This window comes from Muscardinus avellanarius (assembly GCF_963383645.1).
Source record: "Muscardinus avellanarius genome assembly, chromosome: 17".
Lineage (NCBI taxonomy): Eukaryota > Metazoa > Chordata > Mammalia > Rodentia > Gliridae > Muscardinus > Muscardinus avellanarius.
Window position 1 is genome coordinate 46211633 of NC_137803.1, and position 21773 is coordinate 46233405.

The following is a 21773-nucleotide window of genomic DNA, read 5'->3' on the forward strand; positions in this document are numbered from 1 at the left end:
TTCTTTTTTGGTAGTCTCTCTATCCTGCTTCAATCTCTTTGATTGCTATCGGTTGGTTTAATTATCTATATCTTCTTGACTTAGTTTAGAAAGGTTGTATTTATCTAGAAAAGTGTCAATTTCTTCCAGATTATTCATTTTGTTGGATCATAGGCTTTCAAAGTAGTTACTTATAGTCATTTGAATTTCTACACTCATGGTGGTGTTATATCCTTTTTCATCTCTTATCTTCATAACTTGGGAAGATTTTTTTATTAAGTTGGCTAGTAGTGTATTTATCTTGTTAATTATTTTTTTAAAAAACAGCTTTTGATTTTGTTGATTTTCTGCATTTTTTATTTTCTACTTTATTGATTTCTGCTCTAATTTAATAATTTTCTATCTTCTAATGCTTTTGGATTAGAATGTCCCTGTTATTCAAGAGCTTTGAAGTGTGTCACTATGTTATTTATTTGGTGATTTTCCATTCTTATGTGGGCACTAAGTGCTATAACTTTTTCTCATAATATTACCTTCAAGGTGTTCCAGATATGCTGTATATCTATTTTGTTTGTTTCTAGGAATTTTTTTATTTCACTACTTACTTCTTCTATGACCAATTTTTCATTTAGCAGTGTTGTGTTCAGTCTCTGCATGATTATGTGGCTTCTCTGGGTCTTCTTATAGTAGATTTCTAGTTTTATTCCATTATGATCTGAAAAGACACAGGGAAGAAAGTAGCATTTTTTTGAATTTGCTAGTGCTCACTTTGTGGCCCAGGATGTGTTCTATTTTAGAGAAGTTTTCATGAGTAGCTGAGGAAAATGTGGGCTCTGCTGTAGTTGTGTGGAATATTCTATATGTGTCTAATATGTCCATTTGGTTTATGATGTTCTTTAGTTATGAGGAATCTTTAATTATTTTTGTCTAAAATACTAGTCTAGTGTAGTGAGAAGGGTGTAGATGTCTTCAAGTATTATTGTATTGGGACTTATGTTTGAGTTAATGTCACAAAGAGCTTGTTTCATGAAAGTAACTGCACCTATGTTAGGGGCATAATTGTTATTGTTATTTCCTCTCACTGGATTGGGTCTTTATCCAGTAAAAAATGACCTGCTTTGTTTCTTTAATTAAGCTTAGTCTTGAAATCGAACTTATCTTCATATCAAAGTTGCTACTTCTGCATATCTTTGAGTTTTTTTACATGAATTACCTTGCTCCAGTCCTTTGCTTTTAGCTTTGTACTATCTTTACTTGTAAGATGTATTTCTGGCAGGCATCAGATAGATGGATTCCAGTTTGTAATCCATTTTGCCACCTTATGTCTTTTTATTGGGAAGTTGAGGTCGTTTATGTTCAGTGTGATTACTGAGAGATGATTTTTAATTTCTAACTTTTTGAGATTTAACTTCTGTTTTGGGTAGTGTTTGTTCTTCCTTGCTTAGTTGTTTATTTGATGGAAATTATAGTTTCTCTGGTTATGGTATCTATTACTTATTTCTTTTTTGTGATGAATCTTTTTTATTATTTTCTCTAGAGCTGGTTTTATGTCTATAAATTATCTCATCTTCTGTTTGTCATGGAAGATCTTTATTTCCCTATCTAATTTAGAAGAGAGTTTTGCTGGATAGAAAATTGGGGGCTGCAAGTGTGTTTGTTTTTTTTTTTCAGAGTTTGGAATATGTTTCTCGAATACCTTCTGGCTTTCATGACTTGGTTTGGGATCCCTGGAGTGATTCTAATTAGTCTGCCTCTGAATAATGTCACTTAGTTTTTTGGTTTTGTTGACTTTAAGATTTTCTGAGCTGGGCATGGTGGCACACACTTGTACTCCCTGTGCTTGGAAGGTGGAGACAAGAGGATCGTGCAGGTTTGAAGCCAGCCACACTGGCTTAAGAGACCCTCCTGTTTCCAAATAAAAAATAGGTCTGGGAGTTTAGCCGAGAGGTAGAAGCGTTTCCAGGAACCCCGGTACCACAGAAAAGAAAAGAAAAGAAAAGAAAAGGAAAGGAAAGAAAAGAAAAGAAAAGAAAAGAAAAGAAAAGAAAAGAAAAGAAAAGAAAAATTTCTGCTTGACTTCTATATTGGTTGGTTTGACTACTATGTGGTATGGTTTACCTTTTCTCTGATCTTTTCTAAAGGGGGTTCCATAAGTTTCATGTACCTGTGTAGCAACCTTTTGTTCTATGTTTAGAAAATTTGCTGATATTACTTCTTTGAAAAGATTGTTTATCTCTTTGATTTCACCTTCTAGTTCCTCTTATTTGCTTCTTATTATTAGATTAGCTCTTTTAAGATGGGACCATATTTCTTAATGTTAAATTCATGCTGTCAGTATTTTTTTTATAAGTTATATACTATGCATTTATTTTGGAATGATCATCTTGTAAGAGTGAGATTCTATTCTCCATGTGGTCTAATCTATTGTTTATAGATTGAATTGATGGCTTCACTTCAGTGACTGAATCTTTTATTTCTTTCAGAATCTCTCTAAATTATTTTCAGAAATCCTGTATAATTTCTACTGTTAAATTTATGATTTGTAATTCTGGTGATCTCTGCACTTCTGTGTTGTCAGGTTCTATTACTATGGTGTTGTGAGAGCTCACTGCTTCCTTGTTATTCCTCCTTCTCATGATTTCAAAAGTTTGTATTTATTGTTTTTGTAGTTGTTTCTCAATTCCTAGGTGTGTGTTGATATACCCAAGGCAAGTTGTGTTGTCTTATATAGGTAAAGGTTGAATGAGGAAAAACTGATGTACATGCAAGAATAGGGTAAAGACACAGATAAAATTGAATAGAATGAGAGTACTAGTTTGGTAAGGTAGTATATAGTGGAGATTAGAGATAGCAAATATGTGGTAAGATTCTAGTAACCAATGTAGAGTGGTTACTAGTATAGTGATATAAAGTGAATTCAATATAATACAAAGAAGAGAAAGAACAAAAGTAAAGGAATGGAGGGAAGAGAGTAGGTATGTACAAGAGAAGAGGCTTGTGAATGGGATGGGGAAGAAAGAAAACACACACACACACACACACACACACACACACTTATCAAAACAACAGCAAAGTAATGCAACTTACTAATATATGAATTCTCAGTTGACTTCACCTCTGCAGTCTCTTTCTGTACAGATGCTGAGTGCCACCAGCACCTTTCCTGCTACAATTCTGATTCTCTGAGTTTCTCTCAGTATCTTCAGATGGCCAATGTCAATGGGGATGAATCTAGTGTTAAGCATAGTTTTCCCTCCATGCTTTCTACAGATGTGGAGCCTTAGTCTCTCCCTGCTTGCATAGGCAGCAGGTGCCTCTGAGATCAAACCCAGTGTGTTTCTAAGATTTTCCACAGCTTGGGCTCAGTTTTCCTGACATCTTTCCCTTCACCACAATTGAGTGGTCTGTGGTGATTTCAGAGATCCTTTTCATTGGATCTAATGTTCAGCATCTCCCTCCATGTTTTTCACTGATGTGGAGCCTGAGTCTCTTCAAGCCTCTACTATGTCCAACAGCAGACTCCATCCCCACCTTTACTGGGTTGAACTACAACATCTCAGATATAGTGAGTTTATTTTAACTGCAGGAGTCCTAGAGGGGACCTTGCTAGGCATTCTCTTGCAGGAAGTGCAAGTTTACTTACAGAGTTGTTGAGTGCCCCTCTGGATTTTGGAGGTCCTAGTGAGCTCAGCCGCCACTGTTGCAAGTTGTAGCTGGTGTTTGCACAGGAGAAACTGATGGCTTACAATTCTGATGAGATACAGCCACTTATTTCAAGTTTTTGGATGTTTTTCTGTGAGTCTGGCAGTTGGGCGTGATGAGGCAAGATGTTGCCATAGTGGCACCTGAGGCAGCAGCTGTTAGACATGAGTGGGGTCCTTTTCTACACTTTGCTTGGCCTTCTAGCTTTTCACACCTTTATTATACTCTTTCTTTCTTTCTTTCTCTCTCTTTCTTTCTTTCTTTTTCTTTCTTTCTTTCTTTCTTTCTTTCTTTCTTTCTTTCTTTCTTCTTTTTTTTCACAATACTGGGGATAGAACCAAGAGGTTTTCTACCTCCTAGCTACACTACCAGCACTATTATTTCATCCTTTATTTTAAAACAAGGTCTCACTGAGTTGCAAAGGGCCTCACTAAGTAGCTAAGGCTGTCTGCAAACCACTATCTTCCTGTCTCAGCCTCCCAAATGCTGGGATTACAAGTGTGCTCCACCATGCCCAGCTGATTGTGCTCTCTTTAAAGTCATGGTGCTTTATTTCATTTGTCAGAAAGCTGTTTTTATGTCAATGAAGACCGAGTATCAGCAGGACTCTTATGTGCTACTTCCCTTGGTCACCATATTTATAGAAGGCTTTCTTTTGCCTTTTATTTCTCCTTCTTCCAACTGCCAAATTTACTTATTTTCACTTTTGCCTCTCCCAGAAGTTATTCTTTTGAATAACTTTTGAATGCCTTTTGAAATTATTTACCTCAAATAGCTTTCTCAACAGTCATACCTTTTTAGTGTTTTCACTTTTTAGTGAGTTTTTTTTTTTCTGGTACTAATGTCAGAGCACTTATTAATAATGCACTTAGATCATTCTTTTCTTTTTCATATTGCTTTTCTCATTGCCTTTGTTCATGTATGGACCCTTGCTAGAATGTGATCCTTTCTGGAAACATGTGGAGTTGTATTTTCATTACACTTTAATGTATGTATAGGTGATTTGTAACTTGAGAATTTTCTATCATTTGAAGGTAATATTTTCTATAATTGTCATTGTCTTCTTTTTCTGCATTGGTTTTGAAATAACTGGTACAATGTAGATTTATGTGGCTGCCAATGATTGTGTGTGTGTGTGTGTGTGTGTGTGTGTGGTGCTAAAGGTGTGGAGATGAAACCCAGGGGCTTTCTAACTCCAGGATATACTGCCAGACCAATTTTATATTTTATTTGGATATAGGATCTCACTAAGTTGCTGAGAACCTCAGTAATCTGCTGAGGCTGGTTTTGAACCTGTAATCTTTCAGTCTCAGCCTCCCAAGCACTGAGATTACCAGTGTTTCCTGCCATACCCAGCTAAAGCTATGTTGAATTATGAACAAAATTTTACATTTGCATTATACTTGTCAACACATTTCACATTTGTATTTTTAAAGTTGTTTATTATGCGTTGTAACTGTACATGATAGTGAAATTCATAATTAGGATTTTATATCAATAAATACTAAGCACCATAAGGAACAAGTGAGATATTTATTGAGAGTAGTTTATATTTCTTATACTTAAGCAAAAAAAAATATATATATATATAAATAATTTTTGTTTGTTTGTTTTGTTTTGTTGGGTTTGTTTGCTACATATATATGTATGTATGTAGAAAACAAAAGCTGCCAACAACAAGAGTATCAGGAATCACATACAAAATATTTATTATTGGTTTTTTTCTAGTCATAATGTAAAATGACATTTGTTTTAGACTCTGACAATAAGTCTTCCTGAATTTTCTGCACTATTTAAATCTTTTTAGTTAGTAAGTTGGAGACTGCACAGGGAGTTGCTTGAACTTAAGTGGAATCAAATTTGTCTGTAGTGTTGTTGCTGGAATTTCTTGCCAATTCTTCCATCTAAACAAGAGTAGCTCAGCATGATATGAAATTACCTTGAGCATTTTAATAACTCGAGTAATTAGAAAAATGTTGATTTTTTTGGCCAAAGGTATACTAATCATTATACTTCAGTTAATAGTCATATTTACATGCCTTTATATATCATTATAAATTTACATTTTGAATTATTCATTATTGGTAAAATTATATTAAACCTAAATTAAACTAATGTGATGTCATTATAATTAATTTTATCTAGCATTTCATGTGTTTTCTTTTTTATGTGTTTGATAATTTCTAATTCTCATATTTTTTTCTTCAAGTGAAAGAAATGGTGTTTTAAAGTATTCTTATTTACAGGATGATCTCATGTTGAGATCTCAAACTTCCTGTATTTGTTATTTAATTAATATAACTAATGTGCACAATTTGCATAAGAATAGAAGTAAGTAGCTATGCAGCATCCTAGATTTTAAAAATAATAGATAAAATAACAAATATAAAGAAAAGATGATAATTAATATCTGGAATAAGAAATTTACCTATCTTACCTATCTTGTTATTTAGAATAATTTCTCTAAGCTATGTTGAGGCAATGTGCCCTGCTGGGCCATGTGTAAAAGGCATGGTCTTCTGCTTGGCCTCACTAGGTAATTAGAGGAGCTGAAGAGCTGAGTGAGGCCTGGCAGGAGGCTTTAGGTCTTTGACCCTCAGAGAGCATGTAGGACCTTAAAGTTAATAACTTGCTCTTCTACATGATCCCACCATGATATGCAGTCTCACTACATATCCACATGTCAGAGGCCAGCTGATTATGGACCAAAATTTCCAAAGCATGGGATAAAATAAATTTTCTCCCCACTATCCTCCCCCCCTCTTTCTTCTCTCTCTCTCTCTCTCTCTCTCTCTCTCTCTCTCTCTCTCTCCCTCTCCCTCTCTCCCTCTCTCTCTCTCTCTCCTCTCTTTAAATAGGAATTTGAACCCACATAAATTCTACATCTGACCTACACCCCAGCCCTATTTTTTAAATTTTGAAACAAGGTCTCACTAAGTGGAGGGCCTTGCTAAATTGCTGAGGCTGTCCACAAATCTATGATTTTCCTGTTTCAGCTTTCCAAGTACTGGGATTGCAAGCATGTAGCTAACTTTTCCTTTTTCCTTTTTTTAAGTGGATTACCTCAGGTATTTTGTTACATTAATGGGAAGCTAAAACAGTCAGTAATATGTATCATTCCCTATTGAAGGCAAAATGTTGTTGTTGTTGTTGTTGTTGTTGTTTACTAACTTTTCAATTGTATCTACTTGGAATTCACTGTGCCTAATTATCCAAGCCAAGATAGCTGCACTCATACTGTTTACCATATTCCAGCATCTGTCACAACTACTTTAGGTAAATAACTCATTATACTTTATAAACCTCTATAAGTTAGGTTTCAATATTTACCAGTTTTAAATAAAAGAAAACTGAAGCCAAGAGATTGTATGTAGCTTTCTCAGGTTACCAACTAGTAAAACACAGGTGTGACCTCATCAACTCCACAAAGGCATTTGTGAGAGACATTTGGGTTTAGACTTCATATATTAGAACTTTGCTAACTAAACTTTGAAGCTAGGTGTTTAACTGGAGAACTTTGTGTATTCACATTTTATATATCCACACAAAACTTAATTTTGAACTGGCTATTAGTAATACACTGCAAAAAATGCTATAAAACAACAAATAACAACATGTGATGTCACATGCCAATATTCTAGTACCTGAGAGGTTGAGATGGAAGGATGACAGGTTTCAGGCCACCACACTGTAATTTAGAAATAATAAAACTGTTTAAAAAATAAAATAATAAAATATAAGGTGGGATGTAGCTCAAAATAAAACATCCGTGAGTTCAATCTTCCATATCCCCCACAAATTATATTTCTTTTTTAAAAATTACATTTTGGTTTGGATTGTTTGATTTTTTTGAAATCCATACTTTGGAGATTAAAATGCTCACTGTACAATAAACATTAAAAGTAACATTCTTTACATGTAGATTTTGGTTTTGTTTTATAAGTTTGTTAAAAAATCAGCCTGTTTTGATTTCTGATGACTCAAGTCATTTTTCACTCCTAAATTGATTGTCCATTGTTGTTCAGGCCATTGCTGTGTCCCATTAAAGAAAAAACTCCTTTCAAGACAAGGAAACTGTTGAAACTTGAAGTTTTTGCCGGGCATGGTGGCCCACGCTTGTAATCCCTGTGCTTGAGAGGCAGAGACAGGAGGATCTCGCAGGTTCTAAACTAGCAACGCTGGCTTAAGAGACTCCGTTTCCAAATTTTAAAAAGTATAAAAATAGATCTGGGAGTGTAGCCTGGAGGTAGAAGGGTTTCCAGGAAACCCGGTACTACTACTACTACTACTACTAATAATAATAATAATAATAATAATAATAATAAAACTTAAAATTTTTAAACTTTTTGGTACCCTACAGTCACAGAAGAGTAACAAGCAGAATTATGACAGCAATAAAACATATTTTGTTAAATGTATAAAAATTATCAAAATTCCATGCATTTATTCTGTTTAAGCTCTATACCTGGGAGCCTGGAATCTAGATCTTTAAACAAAGATTGCTCAACATCAGTACTTGCATCAAAATGCCAGAAAAGCCAAAGTACTTTGTAAATAAATCTTATCACTTCAGATCTCAGAAAGAAAGTTAAAAGTGTCTGATCAAGGTAAAGTAAAAAGAGTGTATGGGCAAATTTTAAAAATAATACATATACTTATGACAAGTCATAAGGAATTTGATACACATTGGTATGCTGCCTTATAAAACTAGTTTTCTTTTTTGCAACATCAGCTTTTTGCTGTGTGTAATAAAAATGGTAAGTTTTTGGAACTTGCAATGTTTACAAAAGTGTAGCCCTGAGGTTTTGTTTTTTTTTGCATCAAATAATGTTTGGCACACTTATTAGAAATGCAGCTTTTTAGGTACCATCCCAGACCTACTGAATAAGAATCTCAGATGGTTGAGTCTACATAGATAGGTACTAATTTCTAATATTACAGATAAAAGTTATGTATGTGAAAATTTAGGAACCACTGGGGTAAAAAACATGTATGGCCTATGAAAAATAAAAATAATATTGTCCTTATTTTTATTTAGGCTGAATTGGAAATTTGGGTAAAATAAAAATAGCATTTTTCTTATTTTTTATTTAGGCTGAGTTGGAAATGTGGGCAAAACCCTAATGGTCAAATATACATTCTAAAACAGGCAAGTACAGTTCACTATTTTTAACATGCTTTCAAGATGTACTTCTTTAACATAGTGTTTCCTCTCTAGACTGTCTCAGCATGTTCAAATTACAAAATTAGTATGAAGAAAGAAAAAACTGAAGAAACATGTAGAAAAAATAAAAAACATACACATGTATTATCTATAATTTAAATTGTTGGAATTAGAAAATTAAACTATAAAGTGATAACAATAATGCAGAAAAATGTAATGCACATCTTTTTTCAAGCTACTAGAATGAAACACATAAGATGGAATATATGCATTTTAAGACATATTCAACTATATTCCACATATAGAATAACAAATAAAAATGTTTCTCTCTGAGTTTAGCTTCCTGAGCCCCACTGCTTTTAATATTTACATCTAAATTAGTACCCTATATTTCTTCCTCATTATAAATTACAGAAATAGCATTATATGTGCCTCAATACATTGCTAAAAGGAAAGATTAGCAGGAAGCAAAGATATATGATTAATATCAAATACCTCCAGAGCCTGGAACCCATTTTACCTAGTCTGGCAGGACCTTCCCTTCTTCACCTCCTGGTAGCTAGTGGCCATCTTCAAACCACCATCCTTTTCCATATTCCAGTGTAGCATTGGACTTCCTTGAGTTCTATCACACAACTTTAGCCATAAATTTTGTATCTTAACACAAACCATTTGATGCATTAAATCATGGAATATCTTTGGAAGAAAAGTTGGAAAAGAAACAAAATATTTACACTAAGCCAAGTAAGTCAATATATATTGGAACCTCATTAGTACCCCACACAGATGCAAATATAAAGTTTTTTATTGCTTGTACAGTGTGTCATGACAAAAGGATTTTTAATGACAATGACAACTCAGATTTATATAATATTTGACAGTTTTAAAAATACTTTCACATAGATTTGTTTATTTGATCCAAAATGAAACCAAATGAGAGAAGCAAGACATGTATTATCATCACTTTTTGAATGAGGAAAACAAATAGAACTGTGCTCTCAGTTCACAGAGCTAATAGTAGTAATCCATATTTATAATCAAACTCCCAATTTAGAGACTTTCCTTGGAATTTATATGTTAAGTGCTGACTCCTAGAATAAAAATACATGTAGTAATTAAAAAATGAAAATTTGGCAAACATACTCTACTTGTTTTTATGATATCATAGTACATCAAGACTAATTTTTCACTGACTTTAAAATGTAGTTATCACAACTTTTTTTCTAGGGCATGTCATCAGCTCAGAAGATCAAAATGAGAATCAATGGATGAGATAACAACATTTACCTTCCTGGCTTCTTCAAAAAAGAAAGTTTACTGGATAGATTGTTATTTCTACATAATATATTATTTTTCTGCTCACTGAAGATGTAGGGCCAAAATAAGAATTCCATTTAAAAATGGAATATTTGGAAGGTCTGAAAATAGGAAAAAGCATTTTACATATGCCATGACCACATGGCACAACATAGGATATTGTAAATGTAACAGCTTCCAGTGTACACACTTTAAGAAAAAGTAAGATTGTTCCACCTAAAAGACATGTCTATGTAACAAGATGACATTTAATTATTGATTACTTTAAAAAAAGAAATTACTTAAAATTAGAGTATAATTGAGGTGCAGTAGGAAGTTGAGATTTAGACAGCATTTAGTACCTCTCAATCTTTATGCTGCAACCTCATCTTTCAATGAAAAGATAGAATCAAGCCACATGAAATGGTAGAAAACTAGATCCAAAAATATTTTTTTACAGATAACATGTATCCAGCAATATGACTGAAATACTTTACACACTCAGCAAACTGCTGAGTTTTTCTTAAATGTGTTTGTTTGTTTGTTTGATTTACTGTTAGAATAATATTTTATTGATGGAAAATTGTGGCACTGAAATATTTTATATTACAGTTTATTTCAGGTTCCCTGGAGGTTTAAATAACTTAAAGTAAACCTTGAGAGAATAGCAATTGACCTCTGAATCAGTCTTGCTTTGCAGTGTTATTTACTTCTAAAAGAAATCAGAGGATTGGAAAGATTCAGAAAACCAATCATTACTTTAGAAAAATAAAACAATAAATTGTCCAAGATTTTATGCCAATAGTCATTCTCAAAACAATATAATTTAGGTCAAATTTCAACTGAAATATAATTTAAGTGTAGTAGCCTCAGCTTATGTGAAGGCTAACCTGACCCATACATAAGTATATTGAAATAACATAGAGATCCATGGGTTTAGATGCACATTCTGGAAACAGTTATTGTGCAAAGCATGTGAATATTTTCATGGTGCAAACATAATATTGCATTTCTGAAAATTTCCTCAGCTCCACTGGCAAATCCAAATAACCCATTTTTTTATCCTATGTGACATTTATGACAGAGTTTTTTTCAGTGTAGAGTAAAGGGAGCTGAACTGGCATTTGACAAGTGATATTTCAAAGTTAGGAAATTAAATTAAAAGAGACTAAATGGGGCACAACAGAACCAAAGGGTTTGGCAGACACAGAAGCTCCAAAGTCCATTCACTAAAGGATCATTTTTCAGTTATTCAGAAAACCCAAAATTTCAGTGGTAATTAACAGAAGTTAATCCAGATGACTATCTATGGAATAGACTTCATAAACTTACAGGCTGTGAGTTAACTGTTCATTATAATGGGAATTAAAACTATAAGGACTATCAGAGAAGCAGATTCATCACAACTGTAAGAAAAAATAAAATTGTAATTTTAATTCAGCAAATGTCAAATAGAAGTCAACAACAATAGAATACAACATAATAGAATACAATGACAATAAAGGCTGACAATGTTTATAATTAACATTTTGTCTCACAATTTAACAAAAAACTTTTTAGCCAATTTATATCTTGTCTCTGTGCTATAAAAATGTAAAGTTTCATTGTAAACTGGCCATCTATTATTTAAGCCATACATATGGTGCTATGCTTTTCTTTTCTTTTCTTTTTTTCTTTTGGTACTGGAGATAGAATTCAGGGACCTTTTACTCCCCTACTATATCCAAGCTCTTTTTTATTTTTTATTTGAAAACAGGATCTGGCTAAGTTGCTGAGAATTTCACTAAGTTGCTGAGGCTGTCCTCAAACCTGCATTCTCCCATGTCAGCTTCCCAAGTACTGGGATTACAGGCTTATGTCACCGCACCTGGCTGGTGCTATATTTTCTAATTTAACTAAAGATTAGATTAGATTTTGGGCCTGTTAGGATCTGATGGTATCAAATAAAAATATGAAGACTATTTAATGAAACATTTAAACCTGTGTAAGCAAAGAAAATATTTTCTGAAGTATGTTGAATAAATACCTACGCTCAAAAGAAAAATATTTACCCATTATAGGTTACAGCATAATCTCCTCCATTTTTCTTAAATTTATATGAATAAAATATTTTGAAAGTTTACTTATTGACTTAGCATTATTCCTTGTGGTTTAAATTATGTAATTTAAGCCTGGCATGGTGGCACATGCTTGTAATCCCAGTACCTGAGAGGCTGAAACAGAAGGATGACAGCTTCACAGACAGCCTCAGCTACTTTGTGATGTCCTCTGCAACTTATGAGACCCTGTTTTAGAATAAAGAATAAAAAATAGGGCTAGGGATGTAGCTCAGAGGTAGAATGCCCCTAGGTTTAATTTCTAGTATTAAAAAATGTAATTTGTGGCTGGGCATGGTGGCGCACGCTTGTAATCCCCACGTTTGGGAGGCAGAGACAGGAGGATGGCGCTGGTTCGGAGCCAGCCTCGCTGGTTTAAGAGACCCTGTTTCCAAATTTAAAAAATATATAAAATAGGTCTTGGAGTGTAGCCTGGAGGTAGAAGGGCTTCCAGAAACCTCAGTACCACCAAAAATAAAAATAATAATCATCATCATAATCATAATCATAATTTTCCTACCAATCAACTCTCTAATCTTGAGCTAGTCAACTGAATTTCTTTGTATCTGTTTCTCCAGCCATTAAACAAGTATATTGGTTTAACTCATTTCCAAGGACACAGAGCTTTCATGTACTGTAGAATTTTTTTAAATTTATTTTTATTGGTACATTGTAATCATACATCACATTGGAATATAAGACTTGAGAGGGTATACAAGCACACATCATCCAATTAGCCCTCATCCAGTCCTCATACCTTTCCCTCCACCTCCCTCGATCCCATGCTTGTTTGGTGACTAACTTTGATACATATGTTTATGTACCTCCTGCTTTTTAAAGAGGCTCCATCCTCCCCTATTCCATACCCTCTGATTGGTCACATTAATTGCTTCACTATAGGGCCCTTTCTATAGCTCGACCACTTCCTGTTGCCCCTTTCCTCCTAGTTATTGCTGATTAGGGGAAGCATCTGGTTTTAATTTTCTGCGATATTTCTCTCTGCATGCCGCGTTGCAAATACTGATCCCACTCTTGATGGCCCCAGTTGTGGCCTGGCTAGCCAGTGGGCTGATCCAGATCTCGCTGGCTCAAGCAGCGGCCTTGCCTCATGGGAGGTCCTGGTTCTGGCCTCGCTGGCCCCGACACTGGCCTAACCCCTCAGCTGGCTCCGATCCCGGCCTCGGAGGCCCCAGCACCGGCCTTCCTCAAGGCAGGTTCTGATGTTAGCCGATGGCCCCAGCATCAGCCTAACCCCTCAGCAGGCTCCGATACAGACCTCGGAGGCCTCAGTAGCGGCTTTGCCTCATGGAAGGCTCCAATGCTGGCCAGTGGCTCTGGCACCGGCCTTGCCTTGCGGCAGGCTCTGATCCCGACCTCACTGGTCCCAGCACTGACCTAACCCCTAGGCAGGCTCCAATCCCGGACTCAGAGGCTTCAAAAGCAGCCTTGCCTCATGGAAGGCTCCGATGTCAGCCAGTGTCCTGGCACCGGCCTAACCTCTCAGCAGGCTCTGATCCCGGCCTCGGAGGCTCCAGCACCGGCCTTGCCTTGCGGCAAGCTTTGATCCCAGCCTCGCTGGCCCCAGCACCAGCCTAATCCCTCAGCAGGCTCTGATCCCAGCCTCGGAGGCCTCAATAATGGCCATGCCTCACAGAAGGCTCCGATGCTGGCCCTTGGCCCCGGCACCAGCCTACCCCCTCGGCAGGCTCCAATCCCGGCCTTGGAGGCCCCTGCACTGGCCTTGCCTCACGGCAGGCTCCGATCTCAGCTTTGCTGTGTCCGTCGTCGGCCTCACCTCTCGGCAGGCTCTAATCTGAGCACCCTCTTCGCCCAACTATTTGTCCCACGATCTTTAGGGTGCATGGTGGTGGTAGCATTCTGCCTCTGGGGTCATTACTTCAAAGGTTCCAGGTGTAATGTATCAGATCTCTGCCTCCCCTGAGTACTGGCCACTGCCATTGCCACTGCTTCCACCATTTCAAATCTTTCCCAAGCTCTTTTTCCACTCTGAATGTTGTCCAGTCTTTCTAAGCATGCATGATGATAGCATTCAACCTTTGGTGTAATTTCTACAAACAAACAAACAAACAAACAAACAAAAAATAAGGTTGGTAGGCTCCAATTTCTGCTTCTCCTGAATACAATTCTCCACCGCAAACGTGGAGAATGCTTTCAGCACTGCCTTTCTCCTTGGTCTCCGCTAAAGTCTCTCTCCTTACAGGTGATGTCCAAGATTCTTAAAAATGTAGAGAAGAAGCAGTCCTCCTTAGCGGGGAATTTTTCCAATAATTCCAGTTCATTTGGATAAGTTTTGTCTGCATCTCCAGTATCCTGGCATCCGCCACCTCCTTGACCCCTCTCCGATATTTTCCTTTTTTCTTTTTCTTTTCCTTTTTTACAGGGTCCTTCCAGGTGGAGAGAGGTTCACCGAGGGGTGCCCCACCAGCACCTGCCCACCCGCCCAGGGTCGGGGCCAGGGGCCTGGACCACGGGGTCCTTCCAGGTGGAGAGGGGGGTCGCCTAGGTGTGCCCTGCCAGCGCCTGCCCACCCGCCCAGGGTCGGGGGCCCAGGGGCCCCTGCACTGTAGAATTTTAATTATTTCAAATATCATAAAAACATAAGTAATATTCTGAAAAATCATATTTTAATCTTATTCAGTTTCAGACTTTAAAAAGTTAATAATTTTGTGATCTATATCACCATGATGCTAGAAATAAAATACTGTGATATTTATATTGTCATATATACTCTTCTTTTGTAAAAATTTATGAATCCAAATTTAATATTTTACAATTTAGAAAAGGAGTTTTGAATTCTCAAAGCAGACAGAAGATATCCACACTCATGTTTATTCTTTCCTACAGGTTTTTTCTTTGCTATCCACTACCCATCTCTAACTCCACATTTAAAAATAATAATCTGCCCTACATTTTTTATATTCATTCTGTTCTGTGTGCATATTGCTCAGCAAATCCTGTTCATTAGATCTTCAGTGAGATACAAATGAATTCATCTCTTACTAACACATTTGACATTTCATCAACTTTCAGTGAACTGTCCTAATCAAGTGACTTAAATTACCTCCCAGTCTATTACTTGCTATTGCTTTTCTCAAACATTGTAAAAGAAACTGGTGGCACAAACTAGAAAATCTAATAAAACTAATTAATAAGTTCATTTATTGTTGATTGATGAGAAATATGTGTATGAATGCACATCTGTGTATGTTTATGGTATAAATAATTGCATTCAGTCTTCTATAAGATGGACAAGAGTTTCCCCAATCACATAGAATTCACTACACCCTGCTGTATTATCCCAACCTGCTTCATACTTGATGGATGAAATATAAAATTGAATGTTGGAACACAGATATATAGAACTCTCTAGATTTATAGATCAATATACTTGAATGGACATTCCTACTACTTTTATACTGTATCATCCTTTGAGAAAAGGGGGATAATAAGGCACCATGTCTCTGAAATGCCCCCTCATTTCCTAAGGACCTGGCCAGGTTAAGAGAAAAATGAGAAAAAGTCTGGGCCTTATCATCTAGGTGAATATTATTTTAAGCAAAACTGGCTTTCTCTCCTGCATGTTAGGAATTAGGCAAAGTGTCTGGATCTTTAGAAAGCTGCTTTTTTGCATGTACACCGAACTCCTTGGGAGTCTAATCACATGATGGGACAAAACTAAGCAGGGGAAGTCACTGCTTCTATAATGTAATAGCCTAACCTATCAGCCCCCCTGCTGTGGTAACTAGTAAGGAGCAGAGTGCCATAGAGAGGAAAGTGCTCACCTAGCTGGCCACGAATGGATGAAGTGTTGGGAAGGAAAGAGGTGCTATTTTCTAGAAAAATTTTGGAGGCATGAAGTGAAATGGAGACTCAGCTGTCCAGCCTGTCACATCTAGACTTTTCAAGAAAGCACCTTTTTAGATTGACATCATTAGACCTCCACTAGGCATTGCTCAATAAGCCTTGTTTCCATTTGTCTGGTGTCTTCTTTAGACTATCAGGAACCTTTCCACCATCCTAGCACAACTGGGCTGAGGATGGCACACATGCACTCACCAATTTGTTAATTTATATACCCCTAAAGCTCAGGCATCACATCTGTAGAAACTCCCAGTGAAATCTCTGTTTTGGGCCTTGCAGTTCTGCTAATATTTAGAATTATCCTTATAATTTGCTTGTACTTTATTTTTCTTTCAGCTATACTATAAATGTTCACATTTCAAAAAATCTGATTATATGAATAAAACATAAGCAAGTTGAACATAAGAAGTTCATATTTTATTCCTTAATTTTATCAATAAGCTCCTACCTGGTACATAGAGAATGAAATAAAAGACTTTCTCTAGATCAAAGCTTCACAAATAAGTCTTACCTTGAAATGTCTTAAAATGTACAATTTATTTCAGTGTTATTCATGACTAGCAGTCCCTGACCCTACACATTCCCTATTGTATGGGCTTCCAGGTATCCATGTTTACTAAAAAAATAAATAAGTAAAAGCAAAAGGTGTCATTAGAAGTTAACATTTTTTCAGATTAGCAAATTAAAATTATATTTTCTGGTTTTATTTGGTGTTTAAATTGCAATGTATATTGTTTTTAGGATTCTTATTTGTTAAAAATGACTTGAAGTGCTGCCTTATGGCTATTAAAATGGATAAATTAAGCCAGGTATGGTGGCACATGCTTGTAATCCTTGTGCTTGGGAGGTGGAGACAGGAGAATCATGCTGGTTCAAAGCCAGTCTTGCTGGCTTAAGAGACCACGTTTCCAAATAAAATATATAAAAAACAATAGGTCTGGGAGTGTAGCATGGAGGTAGAAGGGTTCCATCCCCAGTACGACCAATAAATAAATAAATAAATAAATAAATAAATAAATAAATAGGAGAAATTAGGTAAATGTAAATTTTTATAAATGGCTTATATTTTTTAAAATCTAAGTTGTGTATAAAAAAGTTAGAATGCTAAATATCAATTGCTAAATATAAAGTATTCTTGGCTTTAACATCAGTAAAAGATTACTTATTTGAATCTGGTAGATTTAAGGAGCAGAGAGGTAGGAGGGAGCACTACCTACCTCCCAGACCAGGCCCTAGGTGCTTGATGTAAAATCACCTTACCAAGCAATTTTTGATCATGTGTCTTTTCTTAATGTCATAAAAAGTTATTTCTAACACATTTTCTATCTTCTCTGCTCTAGCCACACTAAGCCTCCTTGGTATTCCTATAGTATTTCAAAGACATTAATATCAACTAGCCTTCAATTTTTTTCTTTTCTTTGCCTCTAATACTCTGTCACTAGATGGCCCAGACATTTCTCACCTGCATTCCTTCTCTGCTCTGATGACCTTTTTCCTGGGGCATTTCCAGAATACACTGCATAAAATGACATCCCTTCCCACATCATCATCAAACTCCATTCCCCTAAGTTGCCTTGCTCTTCATCCTGGCACTTATCAAAATTTGACATGTTATATATGTGTGTCCTTTTGAGATCTAAGTCTCTCCACATAAACTTCACGAGGGCAAATCCCTTGTCTGCTTCTCTTCCTGCCAGAAACACAGCAGTACCAAAAATACATATTGATTTAATATATTAGAATTTCATCTCAACTCAGCACTTCATTGAGCTCATTTTGAGAACCATAGGTCTAAGCTATTTCCTAACATAAATAAAACAATTTCCATCTTATATTATTTAGTCAGAGTTTGACTAAACAAAATGACACATCCTGACTGGTTATACCTAATCCATATACAACAAAATCTGAAGCAAGAAAGAATTATAGATGTATTTATATAAACTTAAAGTAAATTTTGAAAGTGTTTGCATCTTAGTTCAATCTCTTAACCATATTCATATTTATTTGTATGAAATGTTGCATAAATATCCATTGATAAATGAAGAATTAGATTACTTAAGCATATAATTTAGTGATATTTTAAAAGTATAAGTCCTTTATTTAAACTTTGTTCCACAATAAGCCCTACCACAGTCATATTCTGCTGCTAGTAGATATGTTTTAAAACATCTCTTAAAGAACTCTTTTACACTGTTGGTGGGAATGCAAACTAGTTCAACCACTATGGAGATCTGTGTGGAGATTCCTAAGAAAGGTGGGAATAAATCCACCATATGATCCAGCTCTACCACTCCTGGGTATCTTTCCAAAGGGGTTGAATTCAGAGAACTACAGCAACATATGCATACCTATGTTCATAGCAGCACAATTTGTAATAGCCAAAATATGGAACCAACCCAGATCACCATCAACAGATGAATGGATAGCAAAACTGTGGGAAATACACACAATGGGATTCTATTCAGCCATAAAGAGGAACAAAATTATATCATTTGCAAGAAGATGGAAAGCCCTGGAGAACATTATGTTAAGTGAGATCAGCAAAGCACAGAAGGAGAAGGTACATATGTTTCCTCTAATATGCTCAAACTAGGAAACACAAAAGATACCAGTGGGACTCCAGATAATGGAGGAGAAATACCAGCAAAGTTTGAATGAAAAGATAGAAGAGGAGGAAGGCCGATCTTGATTAATGAGGGTCTACATCTGAACATGTGTAAAATTATGAATAAGACATGGTTAACCTGGACAACCATTGGTGGGAGGGGGAAAGGGAAAACGGGGGTTGGGGGGAGAGGGCACCAAATATAATTTAAATGTATACTATTTATGTTCAATAAAAATTTGTTAAAAGAAAAATAAATAAATAAAATATATAAAAATAACTAATAAAATATATGTTCAGTGCACAAAAAGCTATGTGCAATTATTAAAGAAGAATTGATAATGATTTTATATTTGAAAGAACTCAAATATCCATTAGCATTGTATTTATATGTTCCTATGCAGCAAAGAAGAAAATGTGTGATGTGTGACCTACATCTATAGGTCACATTATATGTATATATTGAAAAATATATATATATATATATATATTCAATACAGTTGAATACAAAAACAAAAAATTAAAGAGTCACATATTATTGAAATGATCAGAAAGAAAAGAAGTAAAAGTAATGACTGTTTTCACCTTAGAAATTGTTTGTTTTTTTTAAATTTTTTAAATTTTTTATTTATTTATTTATTTTATTGGTGCACTGTATTCATACATCATAGTGGGATACATACTTTTGTAGACATACATGCACACAATGCCCAGTAAGCCCCCACCCGATCCCCATTCCATTCTCTCCCTAACCCTCCCTCCCATGCTTAGCTTAGTGGTTGACATCTAGTATTAAAGCAATTTATCCAAAATTAAAAATGATAATCTCACATAACAGTTTCAGTTGTCTGATACCAAGCTTTTGATGACTTAAAGATAACTTTTCAATATTTCCTTTTGCTTTCTTACCAGAGAATATTTTTTTTCTATTTTTTTAGGTGAAACTATCATATATTTATATATTTATTTTCAGAAAAAAATCTATCCTAATATGGAAAATGGACTCTAGATACCCAAAACGATATTGAAAAAGAACAAAGCTAGAAGATATATATTTTCTGATTTCAAACCATATAAAGCTACAATAATTGAAACAGTGTAGTACTATTCTAAAGGCAGATATATAAACCATTGGAGTTAAATAAAAGCCTAGAGCTAAATTCTTCCCTATAATGTCAAGTTATTTTTGACAAGGTTTCTTCGAACATTTGGTGGTGGAAATAATAATCTTTTAACTAAATATTGTTGAAAAATAATAATTACATGGAAAAGAATAAAATTGGACCTTTACCTAATCCCATATACAAATATTAACTCAAAATAGATAAAAGACCTAAATATAAATCTTAAGACTATAAACTTTTAGGAGAAAATCTGGGTCATAAAACCTCACAACATTGAAATTGGCAGTGATTTCTTGGTTATGATTTCAATGGCACAGGCTACAGAAGAGTATACAAACTCCCTAAAAAATAAAAAAAAATATTGTATATCCAAAGACAACGTAAACAGAGTTAACAGTTGCTAATAGAATGGGATAAAATATTTCCAAATGCTATATCTGAAGGTATATTAATATTCCAACTAGAAATCCTAAAAATTAACAACAATAAAGGCAAACAATACCATTTAGAGATAGGTAACAGACTAACATAAATAATGAATCTCCACAGATAACCAATCTTAGTTGTCTGTTGGATGGAAAATCTGGTTTCTCTAGTTCTGATGTGTGTTACCTATTTCTTCTTTGTAGTTAATCTCTTTGAGTATTTTCTTTAGTGCTGGTTTTGAAGACATAAATTCCTTCAGTTTCTGTTTGTCATGGAAGCTTCTTATTTCTCCATCTAATTTGATAGAAAGTTTTGCTGGGTAGGAAATTTTTGGCTGGAAGTTGTTTTCTTTCAGAATTGGGAATATGTTACTCCAAGCCCTTCTGGCTCTCAAAACTTGGTTTGGGAAGTCTGGAGTGATTCTAATTGGTTTGCCTCTGAATGTCACTTGGCCCTTTGCTTTTGTTGCCTTTAAGATTCTCTGCTTGGCTTCCACATTGGTCATTTTGAAAATTATGTGGCGTGGGGATCCTCTTCTCCGATCCTATCTAAAGGGAGTTCTATAAGTTTCCTGGACCTGTGTATCGACCTCTTGCTCTATGTCTGGAAAATTTTCTGCTATTACTTCCTTGAAGAGATTGTTGATCCCTTTGGTTTCACTTTCTTTTCCCTCCTCTATTCCAATTATTCTTAGGTTAGCTCTCTTAAAATGGGCCCATATTTCTTCAATATCAGATTCCTGCTGTCGGATATTTTTTTCTAGATTAGAAACTATGCGTTCATTTTTGGAATGATCATCTTCTAAGAGCGAGATTCTGTTCTCCATGTGTTCTAATCGGTTGTTTGTGCTTTGAATTGAGGCCTTTACTTCATTAATTGCATCCTTTATCTCTTTTTGGCTCTCTCTGAGTTCTTTTCGAAGCACCTCTATTATTTCTACAGTTATTTTCCTGATTTGATCTTCTAGAAATCTCTGATTTTCAGTTTTATCGGGTTCTGATGTTGTGGGGTTGTGTGCATTCATTGCTCCAGTATTATTCCTATTTCCCATGATTTCGGAAGTTTGTGCCTTCTCTGGGTTCTTCCCTTGGGTCACTATGACTTCACTTAAGGTGTTCTGGATCTCGAGTCAGTAGTATCTCAGACCCCACTACTCCTTTACTGGGTTGTATCACAGAGTCTCCGACCCAGAGAGTCGATAGAGGCTGCTTTAGACTGTGGGGGGTGCCAGGTTGCACGTTCTCCTATGGTGTGATATCTCTGCCACCGCCCCTCTCCCACTGGGTCAAGTCCCAGGGAGTACAGTACTGGGATTTCTCCTCTGTGGCCCGCAATTTGACTCACTGTTCTTGATTACGCAGATGTAGCTGTACTGAATTCGATGAATTCACTGCTGCTGCTGCTGGTGGCGATATGGCGCCGCTTGCTGCTACGCCCTCAGCTGTGGGGCTATAATTTTTCTTCTTGGTTTTGATTTCCACTCTGAATCCCTGCAG